A 16,114-nucleotide genomic window follows, 5' to 3' on the forward strand; every position below is an offset into this window, starting at 1 on the left:
TGCCAGGGGTGGGGCGGGAACTAAGATCCCACATGCTGCGCGTCTAGGCCAAAAAGAAAAGAAAAAAAAAAAAAATCCCAGCACAAAGTTAAGTGATTAGACGTCCTTCCTTGCCTCCGCCTACTGCCTTCTCACCCCTCTCCCAAACAAAGTCTCACTTTATTTCCGTTTGCCCCGGATAAAATCTAGTCCATGTATTATACATCCCTGTTCCACCAGAATGTAGTGCAGCACTTTTTTTTTTTCTTAATGGAAGATTCCTTAAATTCTGCAGTGCTTTATAAGTTTCAAAGTAGTCAGCTTGGTATATGACTTCCTTTTAGTGTTTTGGATAGGATACTGAGATGTTTGCAGTTATTACGGTTTTAGGGTCAATTCTCATCCTCAGCTGCTCTGTTAATAAGAGACGATTATTAAAATGAGACTAGCAGTGAGCAGAGGTTTCCTCATGAACCCATCCCCAGAGGGCCAGGCAGAGCTCACAGCTGAGGGTGGCAGGTATACGGGGCTGGCATGGGCCAGAGAGTGGGGCTGGCTCAGCGGCAAAGTGGGGCAATGCCAGAAAAAGAGTTTTTATGGAAGAAAATCGGTCCACACCTCACCTTTTGAAAATAAAAGGAAGAGCTAGATATGTTTAGGATTTATGGGAAGAGTTTACGTTTAACTTAGTTTTTTTTTAAGTTTTGCATTGCTTTTTTAAAAGATATTTTAAAATTTTTATACAATTGCTCAAGGTTACTTTCCATTTACAGCTATTCCAAAATATTGGCTATATACCCCTAGTTGTAAAATACATCACTGCACTTCTCTTACATTCAGTACCTTGTACCCCCTACTCCCCCCTCCCCCGCTCCCCATCGGTACCTATTAGTTTAAGAAGATGTGGTATATATACACAAAAGAATACCAGTCAGCCATAAAAAAAGAATGAAAATTTGCCATTTGCAGTAGCATGGATGAATTTGGAGAGGATTATGCTCAGTGAAATAAGTCAGAGAAAGACAAATACTGTATGATATCACTTGTATGTGGAGTCTAAAATATACATTTCACTTAGTTTGAATATCCCTTTCTTTCAACTGTAAATACACATCTCCTCTCACATTAGAATTCATTCATCTACAACTCGGCATGGCCAAGAGGAATAGCAACACATGGTAGGAGTTAGTTTATCAAATGAACAAATAATTCATTCACCATCAGGGCTTTTATTCTTTAGGATACTCTGGGAATATGTGAGTGAAAAACTAAATATGGGAATCAATGTAAAAACTTACCAAGTGTTTATCTCCATAGACACACACATCGGTCATCGTGTGACCCCCTTCCAGGCAAAGTTTTGGGGTTGTGAAAAAATGAAGACCCAGTCAAAGTACTTATTTGCTGTCATTTCTTGTACATCTTCCACTTCAGATATTTAAACCATTAAGGTATCCTTTGGTCTCTAACTATACAAATAGAGCTTGACCCACCCTTTGCATTAAAAGAGCAAATTATATCCCCAGAAAGAGAATATATATTAGGCAGTACCTGAGATACATTTCATTCTTTCTATAAGATTCCCTGTGGTAGAATGATAATTTTATCAACTGAAGCAGTGAGTGTTGGTTAAATAAATTGTGGCTCAATCATGTGATGGACTATTACCCAGTCACTCAAAATCAGGTTTTTAAAAAGATATATTTCATGAATTGTAAAAACGCTGATGCTATAATATTATTTTTAAAAACTGGATAATACTGTATATACAAGATAAGTTCCCATTTTGTAATGTGTGTGTATACATATACATATGTAATATAACATATATGTACATATAGATGCAAAAATATAAAAGGAATATGACAAAATACTTAGAGTGGCTGTCTATAAGTTGTAGGATTATGTATGATTTAGAAATTTAGAATATTTTTCCATTCCAGCTATCCTACAATGGATATATTTTACTTAAAATTAGGGGGAAAAAAATCCATGTTTTGAACATTTCAAAGAACTGTAAATCCCAAAGTGTCTAATCTATTTTCTGGAACACTAGTGAAGGTGATTAAAGTAGATGTTGATAAGGCCAGGAAGATAAACGTGATCATTTTTCAAACTATTCCCTTTGGTTTCTCAGCCACATGCTACCCAAAATCTGCAGAGTTGTCTCTAAACAAAAAGCTACTGAAAAGTGCTGGAGAAGCAGCTCGAAGTCTTTTTCCTTTAGTTGGTCAGTGGCATTATCACTGCCAGGAGGTAATTGATGCCCAAGAATAACCTGAAGGTGCTCACTTGCTTACAACTCCATTGAACACCCTCTGTAACTGGTGAACCACCATGTGCTGGCATTGAGGGGATTCCTCCCAGGAAGCCTAGAGATCTCAGACTTGCACTGACAGAGTGGGCTTAGACAGGAACTGCAGGGACCTGGTGGCCCTATGCTCTACTTCAGCTCTACCTGGATCTACACAAAGGATTGCAGAGTGCTGGAAATGGAGACCACAGGGATAAATGTGTGTTAACTCTATGGGAAATAGGAAGACTTTTTTCCCTATGATTTAGATGCCTTTAATAGATAATTAGTCATCTAAAGAAAAACAAGACTGTACTAAATATTCATACTATCTATTTTAACTTTCAAACTGAGGTTTAGAGACCTTAACCATCTTGCAAGACATCATTTGTACTCCGTTGCTTTGTATCATTGACACAAAACACAGTTCCTTTCCTAAAAGTATGTGGAGGGGGAAAAATGTATTGAGTAATTACTCTACTTAGCTGCTTAAACAAATACTTCTTTGTTTAAAAAAAAAGACATTTATTGGGACCCATTACCACATTACCAAGTTACTCATAAATGTAAATATAAAAGTCTACGAAAAAGGATGATGTTGATTCACTTAGAGGGAAATGACCTGAGGTCTGATGGACTGGGACAAAGACCACACCAGCTGGGCTTTATGAGAAGTTAGATGGGAAGTGGCTGACTTTTTATGACAATGGCTTGAGGAGAGAGAACAGTACTACAGGGAAATGTGTGTTTCAAACATTTATGTGGTTTATGATTTCCATTTGGATTAGGGAAAAAAATCAATGGACACAGGATAAATAGCTCTAAAAGAGGAAATCAATGGTAACACAATAATACTGGGGACTTTAACACCTCACTTACACCAATGGACAGATCATCCAAACAGAAAATTAATAAGGAAACACAAGCTGTAAATGGCACAATAGACCACGTAGATTTAACTGATATTTATAGGACATTCCATCCAAAAAAAGCAGATTACACTTTCTTCTCAAGTGCATACGGAACATTCTCCAGGATAGATCACATCTTGGGTCACAAATCAAGCCTCAGTAAATTTAAGAAAATTGAAATCATATCAAGCATCTTTTCTGACCACAGTGCTATGAGATTAGAAATCAGTTACAGGGAAAAAAACATAAAAAACACAAACACATGAGGTTAAACAATATGTTACTAAATAACCAAGAGATCACTGAAGAAATCAAAGAGGAAATCAAAAAATACTTACAGACAAATGACAATGAAAACATGATGATCCAAAACCTATGGGATGCAGCAAAAGCAGTTCTAAGAGGGAAGTTTGTAGCTATACAAGCCTACCTCAAGAAACAAGAAAAATCTCAAATAAACAATCTAACGTTACACCTAAAGGAATTAGAGAAAGAAGAACAAAGAAAACCCAAAGTTAGCAGAAGGAAGGAAATCATAAAGATCAGAGCAGAAATACATTAAATAGAAACAAAGAAAACAATAGCAAAGATCAATAAAACTAAAAGCTGGTTCTTTGAGAAGATAAACAAAATCGATAAACCCTTAGCCAGACTCATCAAGAAAAAGAGGGAGAGGACTCAAATCAACAAAATTAGAAGTGAAAAAGGAGAAGATACAACAGACACTGCAGAAATACAAAGCATCCTAAGAGACTACTATAAGCAACACTATGCCAATAAAAAGGACAACCTGGAAGAAATGGACAAATTCTTAGAAAGGTATAACCTTCCAAGACTGAACCAGGAAGAAATAGAGAATATGAACAGACCAATCGCAAGTAATGAAATCGAAACTGTGATTAAAAATCTTCCAACAAACAAAAGTCCAGGACCAGATGGCTTCACAGGTGAATTCTATCAAACATTTAGAGAAGAGCTAACACCCATCCTTCTCAAACTCTTCCAAAAAACTGCAGAGGAAGGAACACTCCCAAACTCATTCTACAATGCCACCATCACCCTGATACCAAAACCAGACAAAGATACTACAAAAAAAGAAAATTACAGACCAATATCACTGATGAATATAGATGCAAAAATCCTCAACAAAATACTAGCAAACAGAATCCAACAACACATTAAAAGGATCATACACCATGATCAAGTGGGATTTATCCCAGGGATGCAAGTATACTTCAATATACGCAAATCAATAGTTGTGATACACCATATTAACAAATTAAAGAATAAAAACCATATGATCATCTCAATAGATGCAGAAAAAGCTTCTGACAAAATTCAACACCCATGTATGATAAAAACTCTCCAGAAAGTGGGCATAGGGGGAAACTACCTCAACATAATAAAGGCCATATACGACAAACCCACAGCAAACATCATTCTCAATGGTGAAAAACTGAAAGCATTTCCTCTAACATCAGGAACGAGACAAGGATGTCCACTCTCACCACTATTATTCAACATAGTTATGGAAGTCCTAGCCACGGCAATCAAGGAAGAAAAAGAAATAAAAGGAATACAAATTGGAAAAGAAGAAGTAAAACTGTCACTGTTTGCAGATGATATGATACTATACATAGAGAATCCTAAAGATGCTACCAGAAAACTACTAGAGCTGATCAATGTATTTGGTAAAGTTGTAGGATACAACATTAATGCACAGAAATCTCTTGCATTCCTATACACTAATGATGAAAAATCTGAAAGAGAAATTAAGGAAACACTCCCATTTACCACTGCAACAAAAAGAATAAAATATCTAGGAATAAACCTACCTAGGGAGACAAAAGACCTGTATGCATAAAACTATGACACTGATGAAAGAAATTAAAGATGATACCAACAGATGGAGAGATATACCATGTTCTTGGATTGGAAGAATCAATATTGTGAAAATGACTATACTACCCAAAGCAATCTTAAGATTCAATGCAATCCCTATCAAATCACCAATGGCATTTTTTACAGAACTAGAACAAAAAATCTTAAAATTTGTATGGAAACACAAAAGACCTCGAATAGGAAAAGTAATCTTGAGGGAAAAAAACGGAGCTGGAGGAATCAGACTCCCTGACTTCAGACTACACTACAAAGCTACAGTAATCAAGACAGTATGGTACTGGCACAGAAACAGAAATATAGATCAATGGAACAGGATAGAAAGCCCAGAGATAAACCCATGCACCTATGGTCAACTAATCTATGACAAAGGAGGCAAGGATATACAATGGAGAAAACACAGTCTCTTCAATAAGTGGTGCTGGGAAAACTGGACAGCTACATGTAAAAGAATGGAATTAGAACACTCCCTAACACCATACACAAAAATAGACTCAAAATGAATTCGAGACCTAAATGTAAGACCATGCACTGTAAAACTCTTAGAGGAAAACATAGGAAGCACGCTCTTTGACATAAATCACAGCAAGATCTTTTTTGATCCACCTCCTAGAGCCATGGAAATAAAAACAAAAATAAACAAATGGGACCTAATGAAACTTCAAAGCTTTTGCACAGCAAAGGAAACCATAAACAAGACAAAAAGACAACCCTCAGAATGGGAGAATATACTTGCAAATGAATCATTGGACAAAGGATTAATCTCCAAAATATATAAACAGCTCATGCAGCTCAGTATTAAAAAAAGAAAAAATCCAGTCCAAAAATGGGCAGAAGACCTAAATAGACATTTCTCCAAAGAAGACATACAGATGGCCAAGAAGCACATGAAAAGCTGCTCAACATCACTAATTATTAGAGAAATGCAAATCAAAACTACAATGAGGTATCACCTCACACCAGTTAGAATGGGCATCATCAGAAAATCTACAAACAACAAAAGCTGGAGAGGGTGTAGAGAAAAGGTGACCCTCTTGCACTGTTGGTGGGAATGTAAATTGATACAGCCACTATGGAGAACAGTATGAAGGTTCCTTAAAAAACTAAAAATAGAATTACCACATGACCCAGCAACCCACTACTGGGCATATACCCGAGAAAACCATAATTCAAAAAGACACATGCACCCCAATGTTCATTGCAGCACTGTTTACAATAGCCAAGTCATGGAAGCAACCTAAATGCCCACTGACAGACGAATTGATAAAGAAGATGTGGTACATATATACAATGGGATATTACTCAGTCATGAAGAGGAATGAAATTGGGTCATTTGTAGTGACATGGAGGGATGTAGAGACTATCATACAGAATGAAGTAAGTCAGAAAGAGAAAAACAAATATCGTATATTAACTCATATATGTGGAACCTAGAAAAATGGTACAGATGAAACAGTTTGCAGGGCAGAAGTTGAGACACAGATGTAGAGAACAAACATACGGACACCAAGGGGGGAAAGTGGCTGGGGGTTGGGGGTGGTGGTGTGATGAATTGGGAGATTGGGATTGACATGTATACACTGATGTGTATAAAATGGATGACTAATAAGAAAATAAATAAATAAATAAATAAATAAACATAATAAAAAAAAGAGAAACCATAAAGTGAAAGAAACAATTGCAAAAATGTAAAAAAAAAAAAAGATGAAATGGCCCTTCCCCCACCAAGTATAATATTTTTGTTGGTTCCAGGAATTAATTAATTAATTTGTATTGAAGTATAGTTGATTTACAACGTTGTGTTAGTTTCAGGTGCACAGCAAAGTGATTCAGTTATATATATATATATATATATATATATATATATATATATATATATATTCTTTTTCAGATTCTTTTCCCTTATAGGTTATTACAAAAACCCCAAGTATAATTTTATTCAAGGAAGAGAATGCGTTAAAAAGAATACTCATTCTTATCTATCCAATAACAAATCACTATGACTTGACCTGAGCCTTTCCAAAGACCTCAAGCATTACACAGGTTCATGAAACAACGTGCAGATTTTTCCTCCTTGCTCAACAGTATCAATGCTGACCAGGGGAAATGTGCATGTGTGTGTGTGTGTGTGTGTGTGTGTGTGTGTGTGTGTGTGTGTGTGTCTACATGGCTAGTGAAGCAAACAACTAACAAAAATTTATTTTAAAAAGCTAACATTTATTAAGTTCTTACAGTGTATCAGAAACTGTACCATGCATATTTTAAAATATTATCTCATCTAATATTCATAAAAACCGATGTAATAGGTATTATTATCCTCTTTTACAGATGGGGAAATTAAGTTATAATGCAATTATCATCATTAGGAATCAATGTTTTGAATGTTTATTATATGATAGGCTATACTAAATATTCATATATCTATTTTAATCTTCATAATCACCCTGTTGAAGTAGATACTCTTCTCATGAAGTACGGTTTACAAATAAGCAAGTGGAGGCTTAGAGACCTTAAATGTCATGCCCAGTGTCAAATAAACATACATTATTTTTACTATTTATTGCTCTGTCCTTGACGTAAAAAATTTAGTCCCCATTAGTCCTAAGCCTATCTCTGAGAAATACATTCCAATACCAGATAGACAAATTTGGGCAAGTTACTTTTCCATTCTTGATAATCAGTGAAAGGCTGGGATAAAGAGGATCCCATGTCTTCAAACTTGCATCTCAGTCTATGAAGGCTGCCCATTTTTCTTTAGTTTCCATAATAATGTGATATACGCTATTGTTTGGGACACTGGGAAGTATAGATTCTAGGCGTTACGGAGAGCCTGATTAAACATGAAGCATTTGGGGGGTTGAATCTTAAGGAGTATGAGTGTAGGGCAAAAATAGAAACATAGCTCTGGTGCACAAAAGAGGTATGATCATCATACGAATAGTTAACTCCCCCTTGCTGGACCCTGTGCTACGGTCTGGATGTCTAATGCTACGTGCTAGATGGTATTAGTATTATGTTCATTTTGCAAAGAAGGGAAGTAAGGCTCAGAGAGAAGTATCTTGCTCAAGGCACGCAGCTGGTAAGTGGCAAAGAGGATGGGAAACTGTAGATGTCTGTCTCTGAGCCCCGGCACTAAACACCCAGCTTAGCATTTCAGAAACTGAACTGAGGGGAAGGCTGCTGGCCGAGGAAGAGAGACTGGGTTTCTATACCAATCCTGTTTCAGCTTGTTCTCATTGTTACCTTCAAAAAGATTTGAGTCAGGAACCAAAAACCATAAGAGGAAGATGAGGATTTATGGAAGAAAATAAAATGGATAAGATGGTAACTGAAGTCAATGAACCATATGTGTGACATAAATTTTTCGCTTGGAAAAAAGCAGTTAAAGTAATAAAGAATCGGACTTCCCTGGTGGTCCAGTGGTTAAGACTCCACAATTACACTGCAGGGGGCACAGGTTTGATCCCTGGTGGGGAAGTTCCATATGCCGTGTGGTATGGCCAAAAAAGAAAAAGTCACAGGGCTTTCCGAAATTCTCTACCTTATTATCCTCATTTTCTGATAGAGGAATCCAAAGTACCATTGCACAGATGATGGTCTTGCATTTTATTTAAAGACGTCCCCAGAACTACCAACCTTTAAGGTCAATAAGTTCATCCTTATGTCTGATGGTGAATCACCTGCTGAAAAAAGTTTGAGAAAAACAAGATCATCACTCCGGTAGCTGGGAGGGTCCCATGACTCAAGTTATGCTGACGCTTTCATCAAGAGCTCTATGCACTGAGAGCCTGTTTTCTTCCTATGCTGTGGTCTTTTTAAGGGGATTCTAAAAGCACGACCAATTCCTCTTATTTGTTCTCTCTTGTAAATCATGAGTTGGGAAAGGGTCTGGTATTTTGCAACTGCAACGCAGCCACAAAATCAATGTGAAACGTAAGGCTTTGTGTGTGTGAGCATCTGGGTGCATCTGAGTAGTCGTTCACAATACATTGTGAATCTCTAATAAATACAAACGATAGCTAATATAAAAGACAGCTAATGGGATATAGCTAATATAAAAGACAGCTAAATTGTAGGTATTACTGAATATATTATTTCAAATGCCAATCATATCTTTTATGATTAGTGCTTCTTGTGTCCTGATTATGTAATCTTTGTTCATGTGTTTTTTAAAAGAAGGCTTACTGTTCTACCTTTCCCATGAAGGTCTGTGATCCACCTCAAGCTAATTTTTTGTGTATTGTGTGAGGTGGAGGTCAACGTTCAGTTTTATTCCACATGCAATCAAATTGCCCAGGCACCATTTATATTTATCTGAAAGGACCGTACTTGCCCCACTGAACTGTAGTGGCACCTTTGCTGTCAATCAAGTGACCATAGATCTCTGAGTCTGTGTTTGGACTTTCTCTTTTGTTCCCTTGATCAATTAGTCAATGAAAGCCTTTAGCATTCACTAGTGAGTTATACTGTTTTTCTGAGGTTGGAAGGAAAAGAAGACCTAAGTATAACACAGTTTAATATAGTAACTAAATTATAAAGCCACGTAAAATTTTAAGAAAAGTTCCTGGGAGGTGAAAACGTATATTGAATACAATAATATCTGATGGACCAAAAAATTATCAGCATGTAAGTATTCTGGTCTTTCCTCACCATATGCACCCTGTAAAACAAATCCTGTATTTGCCTGTTTAGTTTCTCCCACTTTGTCACTTACACAAAGAGTCTTGCTTGTTTGGAAAGTGTCTAAAAAGGTTTATATAATATAAAAGAGAGAAGCCAAAAGTTGTTTGGCTTGTGTGTTGAGAGAGAGTTTAGGTGACCTTTGGAGAGAGAGCGGCCTGCTTGGGAGTAGATTCTGGGTGTAAATGAATTGCGGGTGGTGAAGGAAAGCAATGAAGGGGGTGGATCACCTTTGATGACCCTCAAGAAATGCAAAGAAAGGGCTTTGGTTGCATTACAACTTTTGCTGGTTGTTGAAATGTGTTGAAGTAAATTTGAAGCCATTTAAATTTTATAAGAAAGAAAAAGGCAGAGTCACAAGCATATGAGCTGATTTAGGGAATCTGAGCTGCTTTTAGAATTATGCCCATTGGTACTTCAACGAAGCCCACACGGGCAAGGTAGCCTTGTTTCATGGATATTCCAGACAAGTGCGATTAAATTCTATTGTTTTCTTTACAATAAAAGCAAATTAGTATGTGTTGAAGCAGGTTTAGCTCAATTTTTATAACTTTATGAATTCTATGATTACAAATCAGAAAATGTCGTTTATCAGACTGTAACTTGATTTTTGTTACCATCATATTTAAAGGGATTGTAAACCTCTCTTGAACTTCAGAATAAGCTTTTTTCTTCTTTTTTTTTTCAGAAGTGTTATCTAATAGCCTACTATATTTGCCTTAGAGACAAATGCCTCTGAGGGTTCTGCTGTTGTAATGCGATCCGCGGAAGCAGTGACAGGAGCCTTCTCTCACCAGAATAGCGAAAGTAGGTGTATATGTGTATCTGGGTTGATAGAGGTGAAGAGGAGAGGTTAATTTGCACGGTGGGATTCAATTCCCCTTGGTGAAAACTAGGTCGTGCGCTTTTGGGGAAGAACATCTCATTCCGTCCTAAGGAGTTGGGAGAACTCCAGAGCCGGAGAGCCACAGCATGCTGACTTTCATTGAGGTCACTCCCTGGTCACTGTCTTATTGAACTAATCCAGTAGGATGATAGGATGGGGAAGGACTGATGTGTCATTTTGTCAGGGAGGCACCCACGTCCTGTTCCTTGTGCTCTTTTCTGTCTTGGATGGGTGAGAGCGGTGACTGAAGTTGAAGGGTTTATTTTTTATTTTTGGTAAGAAGTAGCCATTTACTCTAGTACTTTTGGAGTAAGAACTCTGTATTCTGATAAAACTCCATTCAATTTTGCAATTGTTTGCTGAGCCCTCACTGTACGATGCGCTCTGTGTCAAACGGAGGAAGCCACAGAGGGTTGAGTAACTTGACGCAAAAAGTGGCCTTTGGAGAGAGAGAGGGGTGCTTGGGAGTAGATTCTGGGTGTAAATGGATCGGAGCGGAGGGGGAAAAGGAAGGCAATGAAGTGGGGGTGGAGAGTTATGAGTTGGGTCACCTTTGATGATGCTCAAGAAATGCCAAGAAAGGGTCTCGGTCGCGTTGTGATTATTGTTGGTTGTTGAAATGTGTTGAAGCAAATTACCTTACATCCTTAATCCTCCCAAAATCTCATCCTAGGGAGGTAATTCTACTGACAGAAGAGGGGCCAGAAGCCCATCATCATCATATCCTCTTCCTTCCTGTTATCTTCCTCATCATCACCATCATCATCATCACATGATTGCTATAGTGTGGTCGACATCTACCTTGTGCTGTCCTAAGCGCTTTTCACGTGTTACTCTACTTAACTCTCACGACCTGTCTATCAAGTATATATTTTGATAATAATAGCTACCATAACAGGGAACTCTACCTAATGCACTGTGGCAACCTAAATGGGTGGGAAGTCCAAAAGGGAGGGGATATCTGTGTGAGTATGTTTCACCTTGTTGTGCAGTGGAGGCCAACACAACATTGCAAAGCAACCACGCACCAATAAAAATTAATAAAAAAAAATAAACAAGCTCCATTGCCCACTCAGAGAAGAAAAATACTCCAACTCTTCTGGTCACTACTCACTCTTAAAAGATTAATTTAGCAAAACTGAATACCCACCACAGCAATGAATGTAATTCAGCGGGAGAGTGGCTTGAGAAAGCTAGCCACGCTGGAAAGCAGTACGTCTTAAATGAATGACAGATCTGAAGATTATTTCAGATTTGATCAGCATTTTTGAGAAGTGATGATTAGCCAGGGTGGGAAAAATCCAGATTAGTATTAAGTGTTTGCATGTTATAAGGCAGAATAAGCTAAATCCAAGGCTGGGACTTAATATTCAGCCTCTCACCATCCGCTTTACTCGCCAAAATGGACACACAAGGTCAGACTGTGCTGGGAGAGTTAATAGTGTTGGTACGTTAAGGCCTCAGGGACGTCGGATCCATCACAAATAAGAGCATGTATGCCACAACACTATACAATAAAGGAGGTATTATTACTATTCTTCTTCTTCTCACTTTTGAGATGAGTGAGGATATTTAGGAAAAGAGAGGTTGAGTAATTTGCCAATAAACACAGCTGGTACATGTGGATTCAGAATTTGATTCTGAACGATATAGCTACAGAGCCCACACCTTTAAGCGCTATTCACTGCTGTGGCGAGGATTACAATGCACACACCCACACATATACACCTGAAGCTTCTCCTACATTTGTGCAATGTGACAACTCATTTTCACAGGCGTTATCATAGCTAATCCTCCCCTAATAATAATAATGATAGTCAACCTTTACAGAGCCTGACTTTGTTTCAGCCTCTGCTATAGCATTTCACATCTATTCATTCACTGAATTCTTAAAACAACTCCATGAGATACCTATTCTTATTAGCCCTATTTCACATATGAGGAAACTGAGGCACAGAGACACTAAGTTTCTTGTCCAAGGTCACAGAGCTAAAAGTAGCAGAGCCAGAATTTGAACCCACAAAGTGATATGACCCTGAAGATGCAAGTATTATTATGCTGATTTTACAGTTGAGGAAACAAATTCGATAAGACTGGATGTGATTTGTTTCAAAAAGGTGGTGTTAATCTATTGTTGCAAAACATTGAATAAACTAGTATGTTATTTTGTAAAAATAATAATAATAGCTACCATATATTGGATGCTTCCTTTGTGCTAGATAGACACTGTGTTGAAATACTTTACATTTATCATTTCATTTATAGTGTACAATGGTGTGTATATATACTATAGTGACCAAGCAAAGGCTCTAAGAGTCCTGTGTTTCTCTCTGTGATGTCAATTTAAAGGAACCTAATTTATTTATCTGCAACCTTCCTTCACATCCCTCGATTATCCAAACCACAGCACGGTGGTCATTTTTGAAGAATGTGATGTTCTGGGCTTGGTGTCATCCTCAAGAATTTGAGAAACCTTTCCTGCTAAAGACATCAGGAAAAAGGAATTTCAATGCCTATTTGGTAACTAAGCACACAGACGGCAAGATGAGACAGAGAGCTCTGAGCTAAAAGTGCAGAGAGTCTGAGCAATGGTCTAGAACAAGCGAAGCCCTCAGAATGAATGACCAAGGACATTTCCACAATGTTCTCTGCCCGGGCTATTAGGTCACCTCAGGAAAACACACAGGCATTTTGAGGGTGGAAAAGAGCTTTGTTTGTGCCCTCCAGCTGCTCCTTCGCCTTCCTGCAGGCTCTGAAAAAAATCAATGGTGGATGCAGACAAGCAATTCTGTTTAGGCCTTTGCTACCGAAAGCGTGGTCCATGGCTCAGCAGCTCTGGCATCACCCACGAGCTTGTTGCAGCATCTGGGGCCCCACCTGAGAGCTACTGGATCCGAATCTGCATTTTATGAAGATTCAAGGTAATTCCTAAGCACATTAAAGTCTGAGAACTTAAGACATATTAGATCACCAAGGAAGGAAAATGCAAACATCAGTCCCACCATTCAGAACCCTTTAGTAGCTCCGACTGCCATGAGGATAAGACTCCAACTCCTTAATGGGGCATTAGACTCAGTCTCCGGGCGCCTCTCCCTCCTCTTCCCTCTTATATTCTCCCCAGACTCAACTTAGAGCAGCTGTGAGAAGCAGCCAGGCTTTCTTTTCGCTCTATGGGCTGCATATATTTCTGCAAACTGAAATAGGAGCGTTCTAAAGCCAAAGGAATATAGTACCACTTAGGAGCAATGAACACACAAAAAAGCTCTCCTGGCCCGTAGGAGCCTGGCGAGTGTGACCGTGGCCAAGTCAGGGTATCAGCTCCGCACACAGCTCAATGTGAGAAGCACTTCTCTTCCCACAAGGGTTCTTGAGTCAGCAACTTTCAACTGATGGCATTTTCCAAGGGACCTTTTTATTTACCCTTGGTTTGACTCTCTGGCAGCAGCTCCAATACCAGAGGATGACAACAGGGTGCTCCGGAGCTCTTCTTAGCTCCCCAAAGGTTGTCATGACTCATTGACATGCTGTACTTGCCTTTTCTTCTTCCAATAGGCCTAGTGTTTAGCGTTGGACATGATACGGGTGTCAGCTGTGTTGACAAGAATGTCACAAGCTCTTTCACCAGCCAGCCTGAAGAGCTTCCACATGCCTCAGAATAGAAATGAAGCTTCCTCTTGCAGGAGGGAAGTTACTGCCCGAGGCTAAGACTAAGCTTTGATTTTTAAATTGAATTCACATTTTCCCTGTAAGTGGAAAAGAGAGCTGGGTATTCTCATCCCAAATTCTCTGTTACTTCAAGTCCGTATAATTAAACTACCAATTTCCTGATAATAGAGGCATTCACTCACAACTAGTTACAGAGAGAGATGGTTAAGCCTTAAATTTTTCAGACTATCAATAACACACCAGTTATGGCTCACCGTCTCTATATTTTGCCCAAAACTCATTGATTCAACAAATATTTTTAAGGGCCTACATTATGTTCAGAGCACTTTGTTGATCAGAGAGAGGGGAAAAAATTGAGATATTTTCAGGGGAGTGCAGGAACCCATTTGGCACGGATACGAGACTGCAGCTCCAGGAACTGCATTTCATCAGTGCAATCAAAATCGCTTAGTCTCGGGCTTCCCTGGTGGCGCAGTGGTTGAGAATCTGCCTGCCAATGGAGGGGACACGGGTTCGAGCCCTGGTCTGGGAAGATCCCACATGCCGCGGAGCAACTAGGCCCGTGTGCCACAACTACTGAGCCTGCGCGTCTGGAGCCTGTGCTCTGCAACAAGAGAGGCCGCGATAGTGAGAGGCCCGCGCACCGCGATATAGAGGGGCCCCCGCTCGCTGCAACTAGAGAAAGCCCTCGCACAGAAACGAAGACCCAACACCGCCCTAAATAAATAAATAAATTTAAAAATAAATAAATAAATCACTCAGTCTCTTGCAGTCTGTACTATAGCAGTAACAATTCCCTATCGTAGAGCTGTAGCAGTCTCCTATTGCTGATTCACAATATTAAGCATTTAGTGGCTTAAAACAATACCAACTTGTCATTGCACAGTTTTGGGGGTCAGAAGTCTAAAATGGGTCTTACGGGGTTAAAATCAAGGTGTCAGCTGGGCTACATTCCTTCTGGAGGCTCCAGGGAAGAATTCATTTCCTGTCTCTCCTAGACAGAGAGGCTCTCTTTGGCTCATGGCCTCCTTTCATCTTCAAAGCCTGCGATGGCTGGTTGAATCTTTGTCGCTTGCATCACTTTGACTCTCCTGCCTCCCTTTTTTACTTATAAGGACGCTCATGATTACAATGGGCCCATGGGGAATCATCCAAGTCAGCTGACCAGCAGCCTTCTTTCTTTTTTTTTTTTTTTTTGCGGTACGCGGACCTCTCCCTCTTGTGGCCTCTCCCGTTGCGGAGCACAGGCTCCGGACGCGCAGGCTCAGCGGCATGTGGGATCTTCCCGGACCGGGGCACAAACTCGTGTCCCCTGCATCGGCAGGCAGACTCTCAACCACTGCGCCACCAGGGAAGCCCCAGCAGCCGTATTTCTATCTGCAACCTAAATTCCCCCTCGCTATGCAACATAACATAACTACAGGTTCTGGGCATTAGGATGTGGACATCTTTGGGGGCCACTGTTCTCCCTATCACAGGATCTGATGAAACTCACTGGAGATTTATATATAAGCAAGAACGATAATTTATTACTATTTACTGTGAGAAATGTAACTCTGGGGAAATGGAGTAGGTGGGAATGCCCATATTGGCTGGTCAGCATCTCATTTCCCTGTAGGCAAATTGACACAGAAAATCAATTTTTAAATAGAAGATAGCTTGGAGAGCATGAAATCAGAACATCAAATAAAGCTGAATGATTTTAATGGCTGCTGAAATGAATCAGTGAGAGAGAAGCTGTTGGTTGGATCCATCTATGTTATAGAGACGTAACTTCCGTTCATCCATTGGTATTCATTG

The sequence above is a fragment of the Lagenorhynchus albirostris genome, chromosome 18 (genome assembly GCF_949774975.1).
Source record: "Lagenorhynchus albirostris chromosome 18, mLagAlb1.1, whole genome shotgun sequence".
Taxonomy (NCBI): domain Eukaryota; kingdom Metazoa; phylum Chordata; class Mammalia; order Artiodactyla; family Delphinidae; genus Lagenorhynchus; species Lagenorhynchus albirostris.